Source organism: Saimiri boliviensis, chromosome 12, assembly GCF_048565385.1.
Source record: "Saimiri boliviensis isolate mSaiBol1 chromosome 12, mSaiBol1.pri, whole genome shotgun sequence".
In the NCBI taxonomy this organism is placed as follows: domain Eukaryota; kingdom Metazoa; phylum Chordata; class Mammalia; order Primates; family Cebidae; genus Saimiri; species Saimiri boliviensis.
This window is the reverse complement of record NC_133460.1, coordinates 9,589,863-9,616,006: the sequence shown is the minus strand read 5'-3', so window position 1 is coordinate 9,616,006 and position 26,144 is coordinate 9,589,863. Positions and strand designations below refer to the sequence as shown.

General features: G+C 40.2%; 1 protein-coding gene across 2 annotated transcripts in view; it reads right to left on the bottom strand.

The window, feature by feature from the left end:
* Nucleotides 1-25,706, bottom strand: part of LOC104651469 (ATP-binding cassette sub-family A member 17-like) — a 79,294-nt gene extending 53,588 nt beyond the window's left edge. The window contains exon 1 of one of the 2 annotated variants that reach the window (XM_074381763.1): nt 609-25,706. The gene's annotated coding sequence lies outside the window, so the exon portion shown is untranslated. The remainder of the gene's footprint in view (nt 1-608) is intronic. The other variant, XM_074381764.1, reaches the window with a different exon arrangement.
* Nucleotides 25,707-26,144: the final 438 nt, after the last annotated feature.

Here is a 26,144-nt window from a genome sequence, read left to right as displayed (position 1 = left end):
CCTTTTTAATAGAAAGTATAAAACAAGATTCTGTGAGAGAGAATAAGGCAGAGGTAAGAAATCTAAAACTGATTTGTCTTCCTAGGCATCAGTTCAACTGAAACCTGAATACTAAGAGGGAACAACGCACAGGGAGAGCTGGGGGCGAAGCACATTCAGAAGGCACAGCTGGTGCAAAGGCCCTGTGGGGAGAGAAACTCATGTAGCTGCTTTCTAGGGAGTAAAAGACCAACATGACCAGTGTGTGGGAGCACAGAAAAGAACCAAACTAAGACATGGAAAAAAGTACGATCAGAACCTGGAAAAGAGTTGGTTTTCTCCCAGGGCAATGGGAAGCTACTGAAGGGGTTTAAGCTGGAGACTAAGCCGGATCCTACTGAGCTTTTGAAGATCTTTCTGCCTCCACATGGAGATTGGATTCGAAGGGGACAAGAGGAGAAGCAGAGACCAAGTGGTTGGGCGCAGTGGCTCACACCTGTAATCCCAGCACTTTGGAAGGCCAAGATGGGTGGATCACAAGGTCAAGAGATCGAAACCATCCTGGCCAACATGGTGAAACCCGATCCCTACTAAAAACAAACAAATTAGCTGGGCATGGTGGCACACACCTGTTGTCCCAGCTACTAGGGAGGCTGAGGCAGAAGAATCGCTTGAAGCCAGGAGGCGAGGGTTGCAGTGAGCTGAGATCACGTCACTGCATTCCAGCCTGGTGACAGAGTGAGACTCCATCTTAGCAACAACAAAAAAGAGAAGCTATTTTAGAACCTCTGAATGTCTTCTATGTTTTATTAGTCAGAGACATATAATTGTCAATCAGACCTTTGGATTAATATAAGACAACAGGAGTCATGATAGTGAGTTAAAAACAAATATATATTTTTAATTATTGCATTTTAGGTTTTGGGGTACATGTGAAGAACATGTAAGACTGTTGCACAGGTACATACATGGCAGTGTAGTTTGCTGGCTTCCTCTCCCACCTATATCTGGCATTTCTTCCCATCTTATCCGTCCCTAACTCCCCATCCCCTGCTGTCCCTCCCCTATTTCTCCTTCACAGACCCCAGTGTGTGATGCTCCCCTCCCTGTGTCCATGTGTTCTCAATGTTCAACACCTGCCTATGAGTGAGAACATGTGGTGTTTGATTTTCTGCTCTTATGTCAGTTTGCTGAGAATGATGGTTTCCAGGTTCATCCATGTCCCTACAAAGGACACGAACTCATCGTTTTTTATGGCTGCACAGTATTCCATGGTGTATAAGTACCACATTTTCCCTGTCCAGTCTATCATTGATGAGCATTTGGGTTAGTTCCAAGTCTTTGCTATTGTAAACAGTACCACAATGATCATTTGTGTGCATGTATCCATATAATAGAATGATTTATAATCCTTTGGATATATACCCAGTAATAAGATTGCTGGGTCAAATGGAATTTCTATTTCTAGGTCCTTGAGGAATCGCCACACTGTCTTCCACAATGGTTGAACTAATTTACATTCCCACCAACAGTGTAAAAGTGTTCCTATTTCTCCACATCCTCTCCAGCATCTGTTGTCTCCTGATTTTTTAATGATCACCATTCTAACTGGCATGAGGTGGTATCTCAAGGTGGTTTTGATTTGCATTTCTCTAATGACCAGTGATGATGAGCATTTTTTCATGTTCGTTGGCCTCATATATGTCTTATTTTGAGAAGTGTCTGTTCATATCCTTTGCCCACTTTTGAATGGGCTTGTTTATTTCTTGTAAATCTGTTTTAATTCTTTGTAGGTTTTGGATATTAGCCCTTTATCAGATGGGTAGATTGCAAAAATATTTTCCCATTCTGTTGGTTGCTGATTCACTCTAATGACTGTTTCTTTTGCTGTGCAGAAGCTGTGGAGTTTGGTTAGGTCCCATTTGTCTATTTTGGCTTTTGTTGCCAATGCTTTTGGTGTTGTAGTCAGGAAGTCCTTGCCTATGCCTATGTCCTGAATGGTTTTTTTTTTTTTTTTTTTTTTGCTTAGATTTTCTTCTAGGGTTTTTATGGTGTTAGGTCTTATGTTTTAAGTCTTTAATCCATCTGGAGTTAATTTTAGCGGAAGGTGTCAGGAAGGGGTCCAGTTTCTGCTTTCTGCACATGGCTAGCCAGTTTTCCCAACACCATCTATTAAACAGGGAATCCTTTCCCCATTGCTTGTTTTTGTCAGTTTTGTCAAAGATCAGATGGTTGTAGATGTGTGGTGTTGCCTCTGAGGCTTCTGTACTGTTCCATTGGTCTATTTCTCTGTTTTGGTAACATGGATATTTTCTTTTCTTGTTGAGCCTTTGCCAGGTTTTGGTATCAGGATGATGTTCGTCTCATAAAATGATTTGGGAAGGATTCCCTCTTTTTGGATTGTTTGGAATAGTTTCAGAAGGAATGGTACCAGCTGCTCTTCGTATGTCTGGTAGAATTTGGCTGTGAACCCATCTGGACCTGGGCTTTTTTTGGTTGGTAGGCTGTCAATTGGTGCTTCAACTTCAGCCCTCATTATTGGTCTATTTGCGGTTTTGACTTCTTCCTGGTTTAGCCTTGGGAGGATGCACGTGTCCAGGAATTTATCCATTTCTTCCAGGTTTACTAGTTTATGTGCATAGAGTTGTTTGTAATAATCTCTGATGATGGTTTGTATTTCTGTGGAATCTATGGTGATATCCCCTTTATCATTTTTTATTGCATCTATTTGATTATTCTTTTCTTTTTTATTAATCTGGCTAGTGATCTATTTTGTTGATCTTTTTGAAAAACCAGCTCCTGGATTTATTAATTTTTTGAAGGGTTTTTTTTGTGTCTCCTTCAGTTCTGCTCTGATCTTAGTTATTTCTTGCCTTCTGCTAGGTTTTGAATTTTATCTTGCTCCTCTAGCACTTTCAATTTTGACAATAGGGTGTCAATTTTAGATCTTTTCTTGCTTCTCATGTGGGCATTTATTCCTATATATTTTCCTCTAGACACTGCTTTAAATGTGTCCCAGAGATTCTAGTATGTTGTGTCTTCATTCTCGTTCATTTCAGAGAACATCTTTATTTCTTCCTTCATTTCATTGTTTATCCAGTCAACATTCAAGAGCCAGTTGTTCAGTTTCCATGAAGCTGTGTGGTTCTGAGTTAGTTTCTGAATTCTGAGTTCTAACTTGATTGCACTGTGGTCTGACAGACTGTTATGATTTCTGTTCTGCTGAGGTGTTATTTACTTCCAATTATGTGGTCAATTTTAGAGTAGGTGTGATGTGGTGCTGAGAAGAATGTATATTCTGAGGATTTGGGGTGGAGAGTTCTGTAAAGGTTTATTAGGTTTGCTTGGTCCAGGTCTGAGTTCAAGTCCTTAAAATCCTTGTTAATTTTCTGTCTCGTTGATCTAATATTGACAGTGGAGTGTTAAAGTCTCCCATTATTATTGTGTGAGAGTCTAAGTCTCTTTGTAAGTCATTAAGAACTTGCTTTATGTATCTGGGTGCTCCAGTATTGGGTGTGTATATATTTAGGATCGTTAGCTCTTCTTGTTGCATTGATCCTTTTACCATTATGTAATGTCCTTCTTTGTCTCTTTTGATCTTTGTTGGTTTAAAGTCTATTTTATCAGAAACTAAGATTGCAACTCCTGCTTTTTTTTAGCTCTCCATTTGCTTGGTAAATCTTCTTCCATCCCTTTATTTTGAGCCTTTATGCATCCTTGCATGTGAGATGGGTTTCCTGGATACAGCATACTGAAAGGTTTTGGCTTTTTATCCAATTTGCCAGTCTGTGTCTTCTGGTTAGGGCATTTAGCCCATTTACATTTAGGGTTATTGTGAATTTGATCCTGCCATTTTGATGCTAGCTGGCTGTTTTGCCCATTAGTTGATGCAGTTCCTTCATTGTGTTGATGCTCTTTACCATTTGGTATGTTTTTGGAGTGGCTGGTACTGGCTGTTCCTTTCTATGTTTAGTGCTTCTTTCAGAAGCTCTTGTAAAGCAGGCCTGGTGGTGATGAAGTATCTGAGTAATTGCTTGTTCATAAAGGATTTTATTTCTCCCTCGCTTACAAAGCTTAGTTTGGCTGGATATGAAATTCTGGGTTGAAAGTTCTTTTCTTTAAGGATGTTGAATATTGGCCCCCACTCTCTTCTGGCTTATAGGGTTTCTGCTGAGAGACCCGCTGTGAGTCTGATGGGCTTCCCTTTGTGTGTAACCCAACCTTTCTCTCTGGCTGCACTTAGCATTTTCTCCTTCATTTCAACCCTGGTGAATCTGACGATTATGTGCCTTGGGGTTGCTCTTCCTGAGGAGTATCTTTGTGGTGTTCTCTGTATTTCCTGGACTTGAATACTGGCCTGCCTTGCTAGGTTGGAGAAGTTTTCCTAGATATCTTGAAGAGTACTTTCCAGCTTGGATTCATTCTCTCTGTCATGTTCAGGTACATCTATCAAATGTAAATTAGGTCTTTTCACATAGTCCCATATTTCTTGGAGACTTTGCTCATTTATTTTTACCCTTTTTTCTCTAATCTTGCCTTCTCATTTTATTTCATTGAGTTGATCTTCGACCTCTGATATCCCTTCTTCTGCTTGGTCAATTCGGTACTGAAACTTGTGTGCACTTCATGAAGTTCTTGTGTTGTGTTTTTCAGCTCCATTGTTTCATTTATATTCCTAAGCTTTTCATTCTCATTAGCATTTCATCAAACCTTTTTTAAACGTTCTTAGTTTCTTTGCACTGGGTTAGAACATGTTCTTTTAGCTCAGAGAAGTTTCTTATTACCCACCTTCTGAAGCCTGTTCTGTCAATTCATCAGACTCATTCTCCCTCCAGCCTTGTTCCCTTGCTGGTGAGGAGTTGTGATCCCTTGGAAGAGGAGCAGCATTCTGATTTTTGGTGTTTTCATCCTTTTTGCACTGGTTTCTTCCCATCTTTGTGGATTTATTTACCTGCGGTCTTTGTAGTTGTTAACTTTCAGATAGGGTCTCTGAGTGGATATCCTGTTTATTGATGATGAAGTTATTTCTTTCTGTTTCTTAGTTTTCCTTCTAACAGTCAGGCTCCTCTGCTATAGGACTGCTGGAGGTCCACTCCAGGCCCTGCTTGCCTGGTGATCACCTCCAGTGGCTGCAGAACAGTAAGGGTTGCTGCCAGTTTCTTCTTCTGCTATCTTTGTCCCAAAAGGATACTCGCCAGATGTCAGTCTGAGCTCTCCTTTATGAGGTGACTCTTTGGATATATGGGGGTCAAGGAGCTGCTTGAGAGTCTGTCCTTCCTAGGTGCTCAAGTGCTGAGCAGTGAGCTCTGTTGTTTCATTCAGAGCTGTTGCGCAGGTACATTTAAGTCTGCTGCAGCAGAACTCATAAACACCTTTTTTTTTCCCCCAGGTGCTCTGTCCCAGGAAGGTAGAGCTTTATTTATAAGTTTCTGTCATGCTGCTGCCTTTTTTCAGGGCTGCCCTGCCCAGCGAGGAGGCAGCCTAGTCACGGTTTGCCTGCAGAGGCTTTGCTGAGCTGCTATGGGCTCCACCCAGCTGCTACGTGAACCTCCCTACAGTCCTGTTTATAGGGGTATAGTTAGAACTGCCTCGGCAATGGTGGCCCACCTCTGTAATGGTGGACTCTCTATGCAATGGCGGACTGCCTCAGCAAAGGCAAGCCACCTTGGCAATGGCAGACTACCTCAGTAGTGGTGGACTGTCTTGGTAATGGCGGATGCTCCTCCCCCACAGAGCTGGACCATCCCAGGTTCAACTGTGCTTGCTGTGAAACTCCCAGTCCAGAGCGTTTCAGACCTCTGTTTTTGTGGGGGTGTGACTGGCTGACCCCGATCACCTGGCTCCCTGCCTTAGATCCCCCCTTTTGTTTTCAGTTGAATGGGCAACTCCATCTCCCAGGCATCCCAGTCAGCAGTTGAAACAGCACTGGGATTTGTGTGATTTCTTGTGTGTAGACCCTCTGCGCTGGCTGAAACAGCCACTGGAAACTCATAACACTTTTTCGCTGGGGAATCTACTGGCCTAGCTCCCTGTGTCAGTCCCCTTTTTTTCAGTTGAATGGGGGACTCTGTCTCCCAGATGTTCCAGTTGCCAGTTGAAAAGGTGCCTGGATTTGTGTGAGATTTTGTGCAGAGACCTATTGCACCAGCTGAAAGAGCCACACTGGGGGTTCATGGTGCTTTTTTGCCCAGCAATCTCCTGGCCTGGCTCCCTGTTTCAGTCCCCTTTTTTTCAGTTGAATGGGTGCCTCTGTCTCCCAGGCATTCCAGTCACCTGTTGAAAAGGCACCCAGATCTGTGTGATTTCCCGAGTGGTGACCCACTGCACCAGCTGAAACAGCCAAGCTGGAGATTTGTGGCGCTTTTTCATCTGGGGATCTCCTGGTCTAGCTCCCTGTTTCAGTCCCCTTTTCATCAGTTTAAGAAGTGCCTCTGTCTCCCAGGTGCTCCAACTGCCAGTTAAAATGGAGCCCAGACTCATGTATTTTGTGCAGAGACCTGCTGCACTGGCCAAAACAGCTGCGCTGGTGACCCGTGGGGCTCCTCCACCCAGGAATCTCCTGATCTGTGGGCAATAAAAATCCATCTGGAAATGTGATGTCCACTTACCCTCTGTGCTCTCGCTGGGAGCTGCAATCCTGAGCTGCTCCTAATCGGCCATCTTGAATACCTCCATCAAAAACAAACACTCAGCATTTTAATTAGCCTTGAAGTCTTTTCACATATATAGATAAGACTCCATATGTTGTTTGAAATAATAAAAATATCTCATGGACAGCTTTTCCATAGCTACCACCTCATCGGGTCTTTAGAATCTGGAGATCCTAGATTTAGAATCACTACTGTAAGAACTCTCAGGGAAAAACTTCAAACCATACTTTATAAAAATATCCTCCCAATCCTTACCCATCTTTATTCTAACCTTGAAACTCAAAGGCCTGTCCCACCATTTTGGTAACAGCCTTCAAAGTTTCACTCCTGGAAGGGATATAAGCTAGTTGAAAGCTCTTTTTCAGAGATTAATAGTGGAAGAATTCTGGCAATGTACTGACATCAATTGGATGGTAGCTACTAGAAGGTCTTTTCATTGGAGTACTATGAAAACAAAGATACAATACAACTGCAGAAAATAGCAATGGCATCAAAATTTCAGGATTGCTACCAGAGTCTTCTGTTTCTAAAATAAAAACAAAAACTAAATGTTAACTCAAAACAGAACACAAGTGTAAGTCGCTATGTGATAAATGCTCTTTCATTTAGAACACTTTAATTTCTTCCAAATTCCCTGCACAGCACATGAAAAAGAAACACACAGAATAAGAGTTGCTTGAAACATCTCCTTTTAGCTTTTCTGTAACACCAATGGCCAAAAATCAGTAACAATGATGTCATCTTTAATAATTACATGACTCATTTGCAGAAAAGGGCCCCTTTACATGCAAAGTTCTTAATTGTTCTTTAACCCATTATTATGAACCAATTAAACATTTAATCCTTCCCAAGGACTTACATCTTCCCACAGATAACCATACCCACCTTTAAGACGAAATTCTTCCAGAGAAGAAGTTTTAACTTTCTGAACACTGCCATCTTTATAGCTGAAGAGGAGGGCTCACCACTAGTCAGGAAACAAATGAGTGGAAATGTTATATATAGTACAAAAGTGTTAAGAGTTACTTTTTCATCCTTGAAAACTTTCTTCTTTGGGGCTTCCAGATCATTGTGCTGGACTACTTTTCCTCCTATCATTCTAGTAATTCCTTCTCAGTCTTTCTGCTAATACTCCCTCCTCTTCCCAACCTCTAAATGTCCTCCAGGGCTCAGTCTGTGATCTCCTTTGGTGATCTCACTCAGCTCTTAGATTTGAATCCATCTATATGCTGATGACTTCTGAATTTGTATCTCCAGCCTAGACCTCAGCTTGAACTCTAGACCCAGATACCCAATTGCCTGCTGCCTACTTAACATTTCCATGTGTTTCATCGCAAAGTTGACATGGCCAAACTGGGTTTTCTTATTCCTGTTAAAACCGATTGTCCTACAGTATGCTTCACCTCTGTTAATATCAGTTCCATTCTTTGAGTTATACAGGATTATTATTATTATTATTTGAGACACAGTCTTGCTCTGTCACCCAGGCTGGAGTGTAGCAGCATGATCTCGGCTCACTGAAACCTCTGCCTCCTGGGTTCAAGCAATTCTCCTTACTTAGTCTCCTAAGAAGCTGGGAGTACAAGCATGCACCACCACGCCTGGCTAATTTTTGTATTTTCTGGTAGAGACGGGATTTCACCACACTGGCCAGGCTGGTCTAAAACTCCTGACCTCAAATGATTCACCCACCTCGGCCTCCCAAAGAGCTAGGATTAGTGGCATGAGCCACCTCACCAGTACTTCTTTTTTAATGACACGGGAAAGTAACATGCTACAAAACAAACAGATTACAAATAGTAGGTAGAGGATGACTTCAATTTTTATTTAAAAAAACATAAAATCATGAATGTGTATATAAATAACTGGAAGGTTAGATACCAAAATATCAACAGTATTTCATTCTATTCAGGATTATTGTTTACTTCTTTCGCTCTCTCTCTTTCACAGCCTATATCCAGTTATTCAGCGAATCCTGTTGGCTCTACCTTTGAAATAGACCTAGAATTCACCACCTTTCACCACCCCTATTTTTATGGTCCCTTGCTAGGATTTCTGCAATGCATTCTTTTGTGGTGTCACCGCATCTGTGCTTGCCACCTTGCAATCCATTGTCCAAGCACCAATAACAGTGACTCTGTTTGAGTCAGATCACACTTCCTCCTCTACTCAAAACTGTCTACTGGCTCTTACCTCACTCCAAGCAAAAGGCTTGCCTTGCAATAAACTACACAGTTTTACGTGATATAGTTCCTGTTCACTTCCTCATCTCATTGTGTCTCCTACTTTACTTCCCTCCTTCTCCCTGCTCCTGTGTCACAGGCATAGCTGCTATTCCTAAAACACACCGAACACACTTTCACCTTGACACTCATACTCCTTTGTCAAGTACACACTTCCCTTGTGTATCAACACTGCTAGCTCCCCTACTTCTTTCAGAGCTATCCTTCTCAATGAGGACTTTTTGACCATTCTATATAAAACTCCAATATTCCTATAGATGTCACAACAACTTTCCATGTTTATTTTTCTTCTTAGCACTTTTAAATAATTTACATACTATTTATTTGCTTATTTAATCTGACATCCCTACTAGAATGTATGCTCTGTGAAAGCAGGAATTTTTTGTTCTGATTTCTTTTTCCCAACACTGAATTCCCAGACACAAGAGCATAGGTTGCATCTGGAAGGAACTCAGTAAATATTTATAGTAGGTAGAGGATGACTTCAATTTTTATTTAAAAAAATATAAAATCATAAATGTGTATATACTGGAAGGTTAGAATGAATTAATTAAAGGGTATACAGTCTTTGTAGGGGTGTGAAGGAAGCAAAAATGATTGTGAGAAAGAAAAATACCTCAGATAGCAGAAAGTTCCTCCTATCAATCTTTTTGTATCCCAAGTGTAATATATGCTTTAATTTTTAGATACTATTATTATAACAAAAATGAGATTTTCATTTACGGAAAATATTTTTTCCAGTGGGGAAAACAAAGGGAATATATTTTTTTTCTCATGTGAAACACCTCTAACTTTGCACAAAAGAAATTAAAAGGCCAGGCGTGGTGGTTCATGCCTGTAATCCAGCACTTTGGGGGGCCAAGACAGGTGGATCACAAGGTCAGGAGTTCAGGACCAGCCTGGCCAACATGGTAAAACCCTGTCTCTACTAACAATATAAAAATTAGGCCAGGCAAAGCGACTCACACCTATAATACCAGCACTTTGGGAGGGAAAGGTGGGCAGATAACCTGAGGTTAGGAGTTTGAGACCAGCCTAGGCAACATAGTAAAACCATGTCTCTATTAAAAATACAAAAATTAGCTGGGCGTGATGGCAGGCACCTATAATCCCAGCTACTTGAGAGAAAGTAGGAGATCTCACTTACGATAAGAGTGAGATCCCATCTCCAATAAATATATAAATAAATAATAAAAATACAAAAATTAGCTGGGCATTGCAGTGCATACCTGTTATCCCAGCTACTCAGGAGGCTGAGGCACATGAATTGCTTGAGCCTGGGAGGCTGAGGTTGCAGTGAGCCAAGATTGTGCCACTGCACTCCAGCCTGGGCAATACAGTGAGACTCTTTCTCAGAGAAAAAAAAGTGGTTGCTGGGTGGCTCAAGCCTGTAATCCCAGCAATTTAGGAGGCCAAGGCAGGAGGATCTCTTGAGCCTGGGAGTTCAAGACCAGCCTGGGCAACACAACAAGACCCCCATCTCTATAAACAAAAACAAAAACAAACAAACAAAAAAACCCAGAAGCACAAACCAAAATTAGATGGGAATACACCTATAGTCCTAACTGCTTAGGAGGCTGAGGCAGGAGTATTGCTTGAGCCAGGAGCTCGAGGTTGCAGTGAGCAATGATTGCTCACTGCACTCTAGCCAAGGTAACAGACAGAAAACCTGTCTCAAAAAAAAAAAAGAAGAAGAAGAAGGACGGACAGGGAAAATTAAACCCGTAAAATAAATAATCCATTAGCACATCCAGTTAATACAAAAAAATGAACAAACATACTGTCAGGTGTATTAATGAAGAAAGAAAAGGAAAAATACCTAACATAGGACAGAAAATCAAATGCTTTTTGTAACACTGTGCTAACAAATTTGTCAATCTGTCTTGGATGGGTTGATTAGGAAAATAGAAGTTACTATCATAATCCAGTAAGAGATTTTTTAAAAACCTAAATATTTCTTCACATAAACTCTTTAAGAAATTGAGAAATTTGTCAGAGTCCTCCAAGCAGCACAAGTGCAAAAACTCAAATGGGTAAGTTACTTTTAACTACAAGCAGTTGGTCATTCTAATGCTATTTAAACTAATCCATAAGCAGAGTGAGAGTAAACTTCCACACACACACACACAAAAATCAGGTTAGCTAAAGATGATACCCAAATCTGACAATTATAGCTTTTTTTAAAGAAAACTAAAGCCCATTTTTAGTAAAGAGAAGATGTAAAAATCCTTGCTAGCACATAGAATCTAGAAGTGCATTAATAATATATCATGAGCAAATGGAAAATTTATTCCAGAAATATAGAAATGATTCACTATTTTCACCACTATGATTTCTATTAGTATAATTTATTATATCAATTGGTCAAAGGAATGAAACCATAATCATGTCAATAAATTACCAAAGCATTTGATAAAATTTTCCATTTATTCTTAGACACTTAAAAAAAATCCTCCGAAACAAAATCATCTATAATGTGCTGAAAACACATTTCTCAAATCAAAAGCAAAAATATTTTCTGGTGACTACAGAAGAATTCGCAAGACAAAACCAAGATTAGAATGTCAGCAGCAATATTATTTTCTAGCACTGTTCTGGAAATGGTAACCCAGAGCCAATTTGTCCAGTTATGAGGGCTTTTCCCTACACAAGGGCACCTGGCTATGAGAATGAGAGTCAGGGCTGAGATCCTGTCTATGCTCCACTTACCCTGGCCTAAGGCTGGATCTGCTGGCTGAAAGGTCCACTCAGGGGTACCCTTATCTAATCGGTTTGTGCAGCTGGGTACCTTTAACTAATTGATCCACTAAGAAGACCTGCCTTTATCTAACAGGTGAGAAGGCAGGAACACCTCTTGGCAATTTCTCAACAGGCACGGGTACCCTATATAAGCTTCTGGTGGTCCTATACTACAGTTAGATGGTAACATGAATCAAGAGGCATAAATGTAGGTGAAGAGGGAACTAGACTATGATTGTTTACACATTATAAAGTTGTATACACAGAAAACCCAAGAGAACAACTGAAAAACCTTAAACAGTAAAAGGTAAGTAAAGTAGCCAGTTACAAAAGTAATATATAAAAATAATCAATAGCTATCCTATCAAAAAACCAGCTAAGAAAACATATTTCAAGAAAAGATCCCTTTCACAATACCATCAGAAGAAAACATTTAGGAATACATATAGTGAGAAATATGCAAGATCTCTGGGATGGAAACTGTAAAACTCTATCAAAAAAACATAAAACTAAGGCTTGAATAAGCCAGGCTCAGTGACTCAGTGACTCAATGCTGGTCCCATTTACTCAGGAGGTGGATATAGGAGGATCACTTAAGCCCAGGAGTTCATGACCAACCTGGGCAACATAGCGAGACTGTCTCTAAAAGCAGTAAGTAAAAAGCTTGAGTAAATGAAGCAACATATCCCATCCTTGCACAGAAACAGTCATTATTTTTAAGATATCAATTCTTCCAAGTAAATCTACAAATGTTCTGTAACCCAATAAAAATTTTAATGTGATTAAGAAATTTGATTCTAAGTTCACATGAAATACAAAGCTGTGAGATTAGCCAAGAAAATTCTGAGACTGCTATTGACCAAAGATGATCAAAATATTAAAATATGTCATAAATAGCTTCATTAATTAAAAGAACATCCTACTAGCATAGTAACAGCCCCCCAAAAACAATTTATATATAGAACCAATACATATGGAAATTTAGTATGTTATAAACATAGGCTTTCAAATAAACCACATATTAAAACAGAATTAATACCTATTTGGTTAACAACTAGATGAAACAGACCAATTCCTTCAAAGACATAAACTACCTAAATTCACCCAAGAAATAAGTAACCTGAATAGTCCTAATATCTACTAAACGATTTGTATTTGTAGTTAAAAAGAAAATCCAGATTGCTTCACTAACAAATTCTAACAAACATTTAAAGAAGGAGTAACACTAATTCTGTAAAATCGTTTCCAGAAAATAGAAGAGGGACAACTTTTCAACTCATTTTATGAGGTCAACATTACTGTGATCCAAAGCCAGATAAAAACATCACAAAAAAGACATACTGTAAAAAAAGGACAATGCAACTCATAATATTAAGAGGCTTAAGAATAAACTACTTAATGATCTCAGTGCATAAGTAATATCTCACATAAGTCAACATTCACTCATGGTAAAATCTCCCAGCAAACTAGAAACAGAAGAAAATGTCTTCAACCTAATAAACAGCAGCTACAAAAACCTACAGTTAACATGATACTTAATGGTCAAAGAGTCAGTACTTTCCCCTTAAGACTGAAGAAAAAGCCAAGGATGACTACTCTCAGTACTACTCAACGTCATAGTGGAAGCCCTAGCCAGTGCAATAAAGCCAGAAATGAGAGACATACATTGTACTGAATACTATAGACAATTAAAAAGAGAAAAGGGACATTCAGATGGAAAAGAAAGAAAAGCATCTCTGTTCTCAGATAACATGACTCTCTATTTAGATAATCCCAAAACAATCATCACGAAGTGTTCTACAACCAATAAATGATTCAGCAAGATCATCGGAGACAAGATCAGTATATAAATTGGCTGGCCACAGTGGCTTATGCCTGTGATACCAACACTTTGGGAGGAGAAGGCAGGAAGATCACTTAAGGCCAGGAGTTCAAGACCAGACTGGGCAACAAGCGAGATCTCATCTCTTTAAAAAAATTATTTTTAAAAATAAAAATAAATCTTACTTCTATGTAACAATAAAAAACAAGTGGAAAATTTTAAGTGTCATTTGTAGTAACACTGAAAGAAGGAAATACTTAGGTATAAATTTAACAAAACATTTGCAGAATCCAAATGCTGATGAAAGAACGCTGATAAAATTTTTTTTAAATATTAAATGTTTTTTGCTTTCTTTCTAGCAAGTTCCTCTAAATACAATTAAATATTAAATAAATAGAAAGGTATACCATACTTACAGATCAAACAAGCCATATTGTTGAGATGCCAATTCTTCTCGAACTGATTTATAGATTCAATGCAATTCCAATAAAAATCTCACCAGTATCTTTTACAGGTATCAACAAGCTTACTCTTAAAATTAAATAAAAAGTCAAAGGAACTAGAATAACAAAAATAATTTTGAAAGAAGAACAAAACTGGAGGATTCATCCCACTACATGGTTCCAAGAACTACTATAAAGCTATGCTAATCAAACCACTGTAATATTAGCTGAAGCACAAGCAAGTAAACTATGGGCCGTGGGACCTCTTTTTCTATAGCTTACAAACTAAGAATAATTTTGATACTTTTTTCTTTTTTTTGGAGACAAGAGTTTCACCCTTGTTGCCCAGGCTGGAGTACAGTGGCACAATCTTGGCTCACTGCAACCTCCATCTCCCGGGTTCAAGTGATTCGCCTGCCTCAGCCTCCCAAGTAGCTGGGATTACAGGCATGTGCTACCACACCCAGCTAATTTTGTATTTTTAGTAGAGATGGGGTTTCACCATGTTGGTCAGGCTGGTCTGGAACTCCTGATCTCAAGGGTTCCATCCACCTCAGCCTCCCAAAGTACTGGGACTACAGGCGTGAGCCACCGCACCTGACTGATAGTTTTTAATAGCTGGAGAAACTGTCCTCCACAGTTATCAAACACTATATATCTCTGAATTTAGTCTTTTAAGATGGTGTGTGTGAAACTTATATTGTGGTACAGTCTATTTATTTATGTATTTACTTTGAGACAGGGTCTCACTCTGTTACCCAACCTGGAGTGCAGGTGCAGTGGCACAAACTCAGCTCAATGCAACCTCCGCCTCCTAGGGTCAAGGGTTCGTCCCACCTCAACTTTCCATGTAGCTGGGACTACAGGCACCCAGCTAATTTCTGTATTTTTTATAGAGACAGGGTTTCACCATGTTGCCCAGACTATTTCAAACTCCTGGGCTCAAGTGATTGGCCCACCTCAGTCTCACAAAGTGCTGGAACTACAGGTGTGAGCCACTGCAACTGGGCAGTACAGCCATTTTTATAACAATCAATGCTGCCTGAATCACAAGTAATAGCAAGCTGCTTTAAGCATTCCTGTCCTAGTCCATTTTGTGGTGCTATAACAGAATACCATAGATGGGTAATTCATAGACAATAGAAGATTATTTGGCTCACAGTTTTAGAGGCTGAGAGGTCCAAGATTGAGTGGCTGCATCTGGTAAGAGCCTTACTGCTGCATTATCTGCATTATAATATGGTGAAAGGCATCATGTGGCAAGAGAAGGCAAGAGGGGGTTCAATGCACTTTTACAACAAACCTACTTCTATGATGATGACATTAATCCATGTATGAGAGCTAAGTCCCACCTCCAACACTATTGCATAGGGAATTAGGTTTCTAATACATGAACTCGAGGGAATACATTCAAACCACAGCTCTTCCCATGCTGGTCAAATTTCAAACAAGAAGTAAAATCTCCATTCCCATAAAAATTTCCAGCATACGTAACTTTTTATTTTTGAGACAGGGTCTCACTCTGTTGCCCAGGCTAGAGTGTAGTAGCGTGATCGCAGCTCACTGCAGATTGACCTCCTGAGCTCACATGATTCTCCCATCTCAGCCTTCTACGTAACTGAGACTACAGGTATGTGCCACCATACCCAGCTAATATTTTGTAGAGATGGGATTTCACCACGTTGCCCAAGCTGGTCTTGCTCTATGGGCTCATGCCATACACACATCTCAGCCTCCCAAAGTGCTGGAATTATGGGACTGAGCCACCACACCTGGCCAGCAGATAAATCTTCTAAGCTTAACTTACAGTTCCAGCATCATTTGTTCCAGATCTTTATGCAAGGGCAAAGGAAATTTCCATATTTCAAAATCCATTTAACTGTGTAACTGAGGCACTTCCATCTAACCTCCAATTGGAAATGATTAATGTACAATGTAATGACAGGTCACAAGGCAAATATTGAGAGAAGAATCTAATATATCAATGTATTTGAAGTCATATGCTCAATTGAAATCGTAAGTTCATGGAAAAAATATGTAAAATCTCATTACAGATCAGCATTAACAGATGAATATGTACAACTGATTCTTGATGGTAGGGAACACTAACTTTGGATCCCGATTAAGTAACATATTATCCTATTTTTAAAATCCCATTCCCATTACTAGATCTGTATTATTTTAAAAATTATATTCAATTATTATATTGAATTTCATTAATAAAAAATTTGTGGAAACTTGCTTTGTCTCTTGTTATATAAATGATACATTCATTTTTGCCTGTTGGCATGCAAAGCGTAAAAAATTTGCTATCTTGCCCTTTACAGAAGACATACAGCTGAATGGAATAGAATAGGAAGCCAGAAATAAACCCACATATATGGTCAATTAATTTTTGACAAAGGTGCAATTCAATGGAAAAAGAATAGTCTTTTTAACAAATGTACTGGAACAATGGACATTCATGTATGGAAATAAAATTTTAACCCAAACTTCAACTCATTATACAAAATAAATTCAAAATAAATGTTAAATACAATAGACTTAAATACAAAATCTAAACTATAAAACTGCTAGAAAAAAAGACAGGAGAACATAATATTTCTATGACCTCAGGTTAGGCAAAGATTTCTTAAATATGACACCAAAACCATAGTAAATTGGACTTCATCAAGATTAAAAACCTTTGTTTTTGGCTGGGTGCAGTGGCTCACACTTGTAAAATCAGCACTTTGGGAGGCCAAGGCAAGTAGATCATTTGAGGTCAGGAGTTCGAGACCAGCTTGGCCAACTTGACAAAACCCTGTCTCTACTAAAAATACAAAAATCACCCGGGTGTAGTGGTGGATGCTCATATCCCCAGCAACTTGGGAGGCTAAGGCAGAAGAATCACTTGATCCTGGGAGATGGAGGTTGAGGTGAGTTGAGACTGCACCACTGCACTCCAGCCTGGATGACAGAGCAAGACTCTGTCTCAAAAAAAAAAAAAAAAAAAAAAAAAAAGACACACTTAATAGAAGTCTCTGTCCCCTAGAAGACACTCTTAATAGAACAGAAAGACCATCCACTGACTGGGAGAAGACCATACATCTGCAAATTGTTGTATACAAAGTTGTATACAAAATATATAAAGAAGGCCAGTGTGGTGGCTCATGCCTATAATCGCAGCATTTTGGGAGGCGAGACAGGTGGGTCACCTAAGGTCAGGAGTTCAAGCCAGTCTGGCCAACATGGTAAAACCCTATCTCCACTAAAAACACAAAAGTTAGTCAGGTGTGGTAGCCTGCGCCTGTAATCCTAGCTACTTGGGAGGCTGAGACAGGAGAATCGCTTGAACCCAGGAGGTGGAGGTTGCAGTGAGCCAAGATTATGTCACTGCAGCATGGGTGACAGAGTAGGACTCTTGTCTCAAACAAAATAAAACAAAACAAAATAGGCTAGGTGTGGTGGCTCATGCCTATAATCCCAACACGTTGGGAGGCTGAGGCAGGTGGACCATGAGATCAAGAGACTGAGACAATCCTGGCCAACATAGTGAAAGTACTGTCTCTACTAAAAGTACAAAAATTAGCTGGGCATAGTGTTGGGCACCATAGTCCCAGCTACTCAAGAGGCTGAGGCAGGAGAATTGCTTGAATGTGGGAGGCAGAGGTTGCAGTGAGCCAAGATCGTGCCACTGCACTCCAGCCTGGCGACATAGCAAGACTTTGTCTCAAACAAATAAATAAACAAACAAACAAAATTTCAAAATTCAAACATAAGGAAACTAACAACCCACTTTTTTTAACAGCCAAAAGATTTGAAGATGTTTCACCAAAAAGAGCGGGGTACAGTGGCTCACGCCTGTAATCCCAGCACATTGGGAGGCTGAGGCAGGTGGATAACCTGAGGTCACAGGTTCCAGACTACTCTGGCCAACATGGTGAAACCCTGTGCCTACTAAAAACACCAAAGAATGAGCTGGGTGTGGTGGCCCGCACCTGTAATCCCAGCTACTTGGGAGGCTAAGGCAGGAAAATCACTGGAACCCAGGAGGCAAAGGTTGCAGTGAGCTGAGATCATGCGACCGCACTCCAGCCTGAGTGATAGCAAGACTCTGTCTCAGAAAAAAAAAGTGAAAAGAAATATATGCATGACAAATAACCCCATAAAGAGATGCCCAACATCATTAGTCATTAGGGAAATACAAATTTAAACCACAATGAAATATTACTACATAGTTATAAGAATGGCCAATATATATTTTAAGTGTTTGCGAAGGTATGGAGCAACTGAAAAACATATATTGCCAGTGGGAATGCCAAGTGGTACACTGATTATCAAAAACATTTTGGAAGTTTCTGTTTTCTTTTTTTTTTTTTTTTTTTTTTTTGAGACAGAGTCTCGGTCTGTCACCAGGCTGGAGTACAGTGATACAACCTTGGCATACTACAACCTCCACCTCCTGGGTTCAAGAGATTCTCCTGCCTCAGCCTCCCACATAGCTAGAACTACAGGCATGCGCCATCATGCCCAGCTAATTTTTGTATTTTTAATAGAGATGGGGTTTTACCACATTGGCCAGGATGGTCTCGATCTTCTGACCTTGTGATATGCATGCCTTGGCCTCCCAAAGTGCTGGGATTATAAGCATGAGCCACCAGACCTGGCCAGAAGTTTCTTTTGAATCTAAACATACAGTATGCAACGCAACAATCCCATTCATAAATTTTTACCCAAAAGAAATGAAAATCTGAACACAAATGATTACAGAGGGCTTTACTCATAATCTCCAAAACTGGAAATAAACCAAATGTTCTCAATTAATGAATGGATCAACAAATTGTGGTATATTCATTCAGTGGAATTCTGTTCAGCTATAAGAATGAACTATTGAGCCAAGAGTGGTGGCTCATGCCTGTAATCCCAGCACTTTGGGAGGATGAGGCAGGCAGATCACGAGGTGAGGAGTTCAAGAGAAGCCTAGACAATATGGTGAAACCCTGTATCTACTAAAATACAAAAATTAGCTGGGCATGGTGGCATGCACCTGTATTCCCAGCTACTCAAGAGGCTGAGACAGAAGAATCACTTGAACCTGGGAGACGGAGGTTGCAGTGAGCCGAGATTGTGCCACTGCACTCCAACCTGAGAGTCAGAGCAAGATCCCGTCTCAAAAAAAAAAAAAAAAAAAAGAGTGAACTATTGATATACATGACATGCACAAATCTCAAATGCATTAAGTGAAAGAAGCAAGACTCAGACTCTATACATCGTATGATTTCATTTATATGACATTCTGAAAAAGACAAAAATAAGAATAGTAAACAAAATCAGTGCTTACCAGCAGGTAGGTAAAAAGAATTAACTAGAAAAAGGACATCATGAGGAAATTTGGGAGAATGATGCCTGAATTTGGTTGTGGTAGTAATTACACAAGTCTGTACATTTGCCAAAATGCATAGAATTATGGCTGGTACAAACCATAGTGATTCCATTATTCATGTAAGAAAAAAAAAAAAGAATTATGGCTGGGCACAATGGCTTACACTTGTAATCCCAGCACTTTGGGAGGCAGAGGCAGGTGGATCACATGAGGCCAGGAGTTCAAGACCAGCCTGGCCAACATGGCGAAACCCCATCTGTACTAAAAATACAAAAATTAGCTAGGCGTGGTGGTGCGCAACTAAAGTCCCAGATACTTGTGAGGCCGAGGCTGGAATCCAGGAGGCGGAGGTTACAGTGAGCCAAGATCCCGCCACTGCACTCCAGCCTAGGTGACAGAGTAAGACTTCATCTCCAAACAACAACAAAGATTAATAGAATTATAACCAGAAGGAGTGGATTTTATGTTATGTAAGCTGAGAATTTAATAATTAATATATTTTTCTTTTTTTCTTTTGGGTATGCCTTTATCAGCAATAATTAATATTTTTAAAGTGTTAAGAAAAATGGCTAGCTCACTCCAGCAAAATAAGCCCTAGGTAGATAAAGGTTTAAACATGTAAAATTTCTTTATAAAAGCACTTTTATATTCTTAGCATGGAGAGTTTTTTTTTTTGTTTTTTTTTTTGAGAAGGAGTTTCACTCTTGCTGCCCAGGCTGAAGAGCAATGTCACAATTCTCCTGCCTTAGCCTCCTGAGTAGCTGGGATAACAGGCATGCACCACCATAACCAGCTAATTTTGTATTTTTAGTAGAGATGGGGTTTCTCCATGTTGGTCAGGCTGGGTCTCAAACTCTGGACCTCAGGTGACCCGTCCGCCTGTAATCCCAAAGTGCTGGGATTACAGGCATGAGCCACCAGGCCCGGCTGGGATTTTTTTTTTTAAATAAGCAGGACCTACAATCTGGAAACTATCAAGAAACAGAATAATAAATCTGATTACATGTAAAAAACAACTTTTCTTTGAAAAAAAGGTAAAAAGCTGACAGACAACCTGGGGAAATCACCTGTAATACATTTGCAAAAGCACCTGTTCCATTGAGCCTAGACCCTGCCTTCCTCCAATACACATTCAGTGGAGATTTTTCCAAACGCAGGAGAGACGTTCAAATGTCAAATGTCCAGTTTTCATTTCTGAAAAGAAAACTGAAGAATGTCTATAGAAATAATTTATGGAAAAATCATAAAATAATGCTATAAATGTATAAGTGAATCTATATGTGTATGCAAACACATATGACCATGGAGAGGAAATCAGGGAAGAGGATGGCGGTTACAAACAAATCTGGTTTGCCTATTAGTTTGAATTTCTCAACAAGAATATACTCATATAACACTTGTTACATTTAAAATTAATTTGAGAGCATGTAAATTGTCCATAAAAATCATCTCCCCAGCTGGGCATGGTGGCTCACATCTATAATCCCAGCACTTTAGGAGGCCAAGACGAACAGATCACCTGAGGTAAGGAGTTTGAGACCAGCCTGACCAACATGGAGAAACCGCATCTCCACTAAAAATATAAAATTAGCCGGGCATAGTGGTGCATGCCTGTAATCCCAGCTACTCAGGAGGCTGAGACAGGGGAACTGGTTGAACCCAGGAGGTGGAGGTCACAGTGAGCTGAGATCACGCCATTGCACTCCAACCTGGGCAACAAGAATGAAACTCTGTCTCAGAAAAAAAAAAAAAAAATACTCCCCAAAAATTTCTAAATGTTTTTTTTTTACTTTCTTAATGTGCTATAAATTACTGTTGACTGTGTAGTCACCCTGCTGTGCTTAAGGTTTTTTTGTTTTTGTTGTGTGTGTGTTTTTTTTTAGAAAGAAAAAAATAAAAAATAAGAAGAATAAAGAAGAGAAAGAAAGAGAAAGAGGAAGAGGGAGAGAGAATGGGGGTATTGCTTTATTGCCCAGGCTAGAATGCAGTCTAAATATGGGTATGCCTGTAATTGTCCTTAATAATGGAGACAAGAAAGAAAATGAGGGAAGAGAATAGCAAACAAGGAGCCAACCAATATTTCACTTAAACTACTAAGTTGATATGATGTGGTACTGATAAGAGTGTATGTTTTGTGTATTTAAAGTGGAGAGTTCTATAAATGTTAATTACGTTTATTTGTTCCAGATCTGAGTTCAAGTCCTGGATATCGTTGTTAATTTTCTGTCTCATTGAATGTTGAAGTCTCCCACTATTATTGTGTGGGAGTCTAAGTCTCTTTATTAGTCTTTTATGTCTGGGTATTCCTGTATTGGGTGGATATATATTTAGGATCTTTAGCTCTTCTTGTTGTTGCGTTGATCCTTTTATCATTATATAATATCCTTCTTTGCTTCTTTTGATCTTTGTTGTTTTAAAGACTATTTTATCAGAGGCAAAAATTATAACTTCTGCTTTTTATTTATTTTTGCTCTCTGTTTGGTTGGTAAATCCTTCTCCATCCCTTGTTTTGACTCTTTGTGTATCCTTGAATGTGAGATGGGTCTGGATGCAGCATACCGTTGGGTTTTAGTTTTTTATTCAAATTGCCTGTCTGTCTTTGAATTGGGGGATTTAGTCAATTTAAATTTAGAATTAATAATGATATATGTGAGTTTAATACTGCCGTTTAATATTAGTTGGCTATTTTGCCCATTAGTTGATGTAAATTCTTCATTATATGGATCCTCTTTACTTTTCGGTATTTTTTAGAAAGGCTGATAGCGTTTGTTCCTTTCTATGTGTAGTGGTTCTTTCAGAAGCTCTTGTAAAGCAGGCCTGGTGGTGATGAAATCTCTGAGTGCTTGCTTGTTCACAAAAAACTTTATTTTTCCTTCACTTATGAAGCTTAGTTTGGCTGGATGTGAAATTCTTGGTTGAAAGTTCTTTTCTTTAAGGTTGGTGAATATTGGTCCCCACTCTCTTCTGGCTTGTAGGGTTTCTGCTGAGAGATCTGCTGTAAGTCTGATAGGCTTCCCCTTGTGGGTAACCTGACCTTTCTCTCTGGCTGCCCTTAGTATTTTCTCCTTCATTTCAACCCTGGTGAATCTGACGATTATGTGCCTTGGAGTTGCTCTTCTTGAGGAATATCTTTGTGGTGTTCTCTGTATTACCTGGAGTTGAATATTATCCTGCCTTACTAGGTTGGGAAAATTTTCCCGAATAATATCCTGAAGCGTATTTTCCAGCTTGGATTCATTCTCTTCGTCACATTCAGGTACACCTATCGAGCGTAGATTAGGTCTTTTCACATAGTCCCATATTTCTTGGAGACTTTGCTCGTTCCTTTTTATCCTTTTTTCTCTAATCTTGTCTTCTTGTTTTATTTCATTGAGTTGGTCTTCGACCTCTGATATCCTTTCTTCTGCTTGATCAATTCGGCTATTAAAACTTGTGCATACTTCACGTAATTCTCGTATTGTGTTTTTCAGCTCCATCAATTCACTTATATTGTGTATTCTTGTTAACATTTCGTCAAACCTTTTTTCAAAGTTCTTAGTTTCTTTGGATTGGGTTAGAACAAGTTCTTTTAATTCACAGAAGTTTCTTATTATCCACATTTTGAAGCCTGCTTCTGTAATTGGAACACACTCGTTCTCCATCAAGCCTTGTTTCATTGCTGATGAGGAACTGGGATCCCCTGCTGAGGGAGAGGCGTTCTGATCTTGGGTATTCTCAGCCTTTTTTGGCTGTTTTCTTCCCTTCGTTGTAGATTTATCCATCTGTGGTCTTTATAATTACCGTCTTTGTAATTGGGTTTCAGAGTGGATGTCCAACTTACTGATTCTCAGCGCCAAAATCTGAGCAACCCACTGCCCCGACTAAATCAGTGGTGTTAAGATTGATGGTGCTTTTCTGACTCTGCACCAAGAACTGACGCTCTGAGGCGCCGGCAAAACCGCCTCGCCAGTCACAAGAGTCGCACTGGTGACCCGTGGGGCTCCTCCGCCAGGAATCTCCCGGTGTGTGAGCAACAAGAATTCATGTGAAGGTGTGGCGTCCTCTTGTTCTTTGCGCTTTCACTGGGAGCTACAATCCCGAGCTGCTAGTGATCAGCCATCTTGGATCTCTCTCTCTAAATGTTTAAAACCTAAGCAAAATAACTATTTTAAAGCAAGTGATTTGGTTTAGACAAATATAGTTAGGAAACAGTTTACTTGTAGTTCCTATAGTATTTAATAGGACAAAGGAACCCCCTGAATAATTGAGATATTCAATGCCTTAATGCCCATTCTGTGCAACTCATAATCTGTATTATCTTCAATTGCTGTATCTTTGCTTCTAACAACATACTGTCAGGCACTCTGAATTCTATTATAGATGGTGGCTTATTCATATTTTTACTTCAAGTTTCATCTGGCATATAGTAAGCACACAGTGAAAACTAAATCGAATTAAGCAATTCTGTTTCATAAGATCCTGTAAAACACATAAATTTCATTTGTCTGTTTCCAAAGCAGACAGTGTAAAGCTTAGATCACTTATTGAGCCCTTGCTGAGTGCCAAGCACTTTTCTAAGTCCTGTACTCTACACTTTTTAAGGCATCTAATCATCCTCACAACATTCATTGAGGAATCGCAATATGATCCTCACTTTACACTAGGAAACCAAAGCACAGAAAGGTTCTGTAATTTGCCTAAAGACACAGAGCTGGAATTTAATCTGAGGCATGTGGCGAGTCCAGTTTTAACCATGACAACATAATGCCTCTCAATCACTGAATGAAGGAATATGTGAACAGTCCTTGGTCTACAATGCATCTCTGAATTATAATATCATTCCCAGGGAAACAAGCCCTATTCTAAGATTCTGCATTGGATATCAGCAATTTGGGTACTGCTGTACGACAGATTAGATAGATAGATAGATAGATATGTAGGTAGATAGAATACAGTATTTGTAACCCTTCAAAAGAATTCAGAGCTGACTTTTTGGCTTAATTATATGTATCAGTCAACTAGCGTAAGGCTAGATTTACTGCTTTTTGTGAAGCTGAAAGATTTGTTTATGAGTGTCACCATCCACTATAATGTTTACCATCAATCTTGGGAGAAAATAAAGAAATGTTTGAGCCATGGTAACTTCCAGGAATGTATCCTTCAATTTCTCAGCATGTATTCATGGTATATGGATATAAGTGTTTCCATACCAGAGAGCGGTAGAGTCCAGGAGCCTGAATATGGAGGTTGTCATCTCACCACTACTGGGTGACTTTGAACAAATTATGATAAATTATTACTTTAAAGAATTATAACAAACCTCATCTGGGCCTCCATCTGGAGAGAAATGATTAGATAGAGCATCTAGGTTTGTTTATTTTTTTAGTAATGGGCCTTGAGCACAATGTGATGAATTACCCAGTGATTGTTGAAGGGCATCAAAAGGGTCCAGCTTATTGTGGGCTACGGGTTTTAAACAGTCCAGAGCCTGAATTTTTTTGTGCCTAAGACACTTTGCCAGTGGCCTTCACACCCTCGCACCTCATGATTGTGATTATAATAACTAAAAGTAACCTGACAGTGTTAAGAAAAAAGATATAAAATTAGTACTCTGCAATTATCAGTCTTGATCTGTGAGGTCTTTCCATACTCCCACCCTTATCTTCCATCTAAGTTCTGAGTCAGCCATTCCTTGTACTAGATTTGGTTACAGAGAACTCAGATCAGGTTTTGAAAGGGCCAGAAAAACGTGCAAGGTCTAATAAATTCAATTTGGAAACGGCAAGGATTGGTTTTGCAAAGAAAAATGATTGAGGACATGACCAGGTGAAGAGAAGGGCTAAGCAGCCAAGTTCACATCGTTTTCTGGGAGGAAGTAGAGAATGGGGAAGATATTTTGGTTGGGGGGTTGCACTCTATGAAGACTGATGGGGAAAGTGGAATTTTTAGGATGTCTGTAGCACATTAATAATCCACTCCCCCACCCATCCTATAACTTCATTCAATTGTTTGGGGTTTTCTTTTTTTTCCTGTATGCTAATTACAGAGACTGGGCTATATAAATCTCTAGCCATACTCACATTACACTACCATTTACTTGGCATTTCTGTGTAAGGTATTGCAGTAAGCACTTAAACATGCGTTTTCTCATTTGACCCGCAAAAGAAAAGACTACATCAACAGAAAACCTTTGAGTTTTCTAATATTATTACTATTATTATAGTTTCAATTTTAGGGATAGGAAATTGAATTCAGAAAGATAAAATGACACGTCTACATTAATTGGTGGGTCAGCATCTGAAGCTAGGCCTCTGTGACTCCACTGAACAAATGATTTGGCACGAGCCTCCTCCAGGTGACCCCATCCCGCCTGCTCCCTTCAGGTGACCCCGACCCTCCTGGGACCCTCCCCCCAAGTGACCCCAACCTTCCCTGGATCCTCCCCACAGGGGACCTCACTCTCCCTTGGACCCTCCCCACAGGTGATCCCGACCCTTCTGGGACCCTCCCCGCAGGTGACCTCACCCTCCCCAGGACCCTCCTCTCAGGTGACCCCGACCCTCCCCAGAACCCTTGCCTCAAGGTGACCCCACCCTCCCTAGACCCTCCCTTCAGGGGGCCCCGACCCTCCCCAGGACCCTCCCCTCAGGTGACCCCGACCCTCCCCAGAACCCTTGCCTCAAGGTGACCCCACCCTCCCCAGGACCCTCCCCTCAGGTGACCCCGACCCTTCCGGGACCCTCCCCTCAGATGACCCTGACCCTCCCAGACCCTCCCCCCAGGTGACCCCGACCCTTCCGGGACCCTCCCCTCAGGTGACCCCCCCCATCCTCCCGGAACCCTCCCCCCAGGTGACTCCGACCCTCCCCAGAACCCGCGCCTCAGGTGACCCCGACCCTCCCCGGACCTTCCCTCCAGGTGACC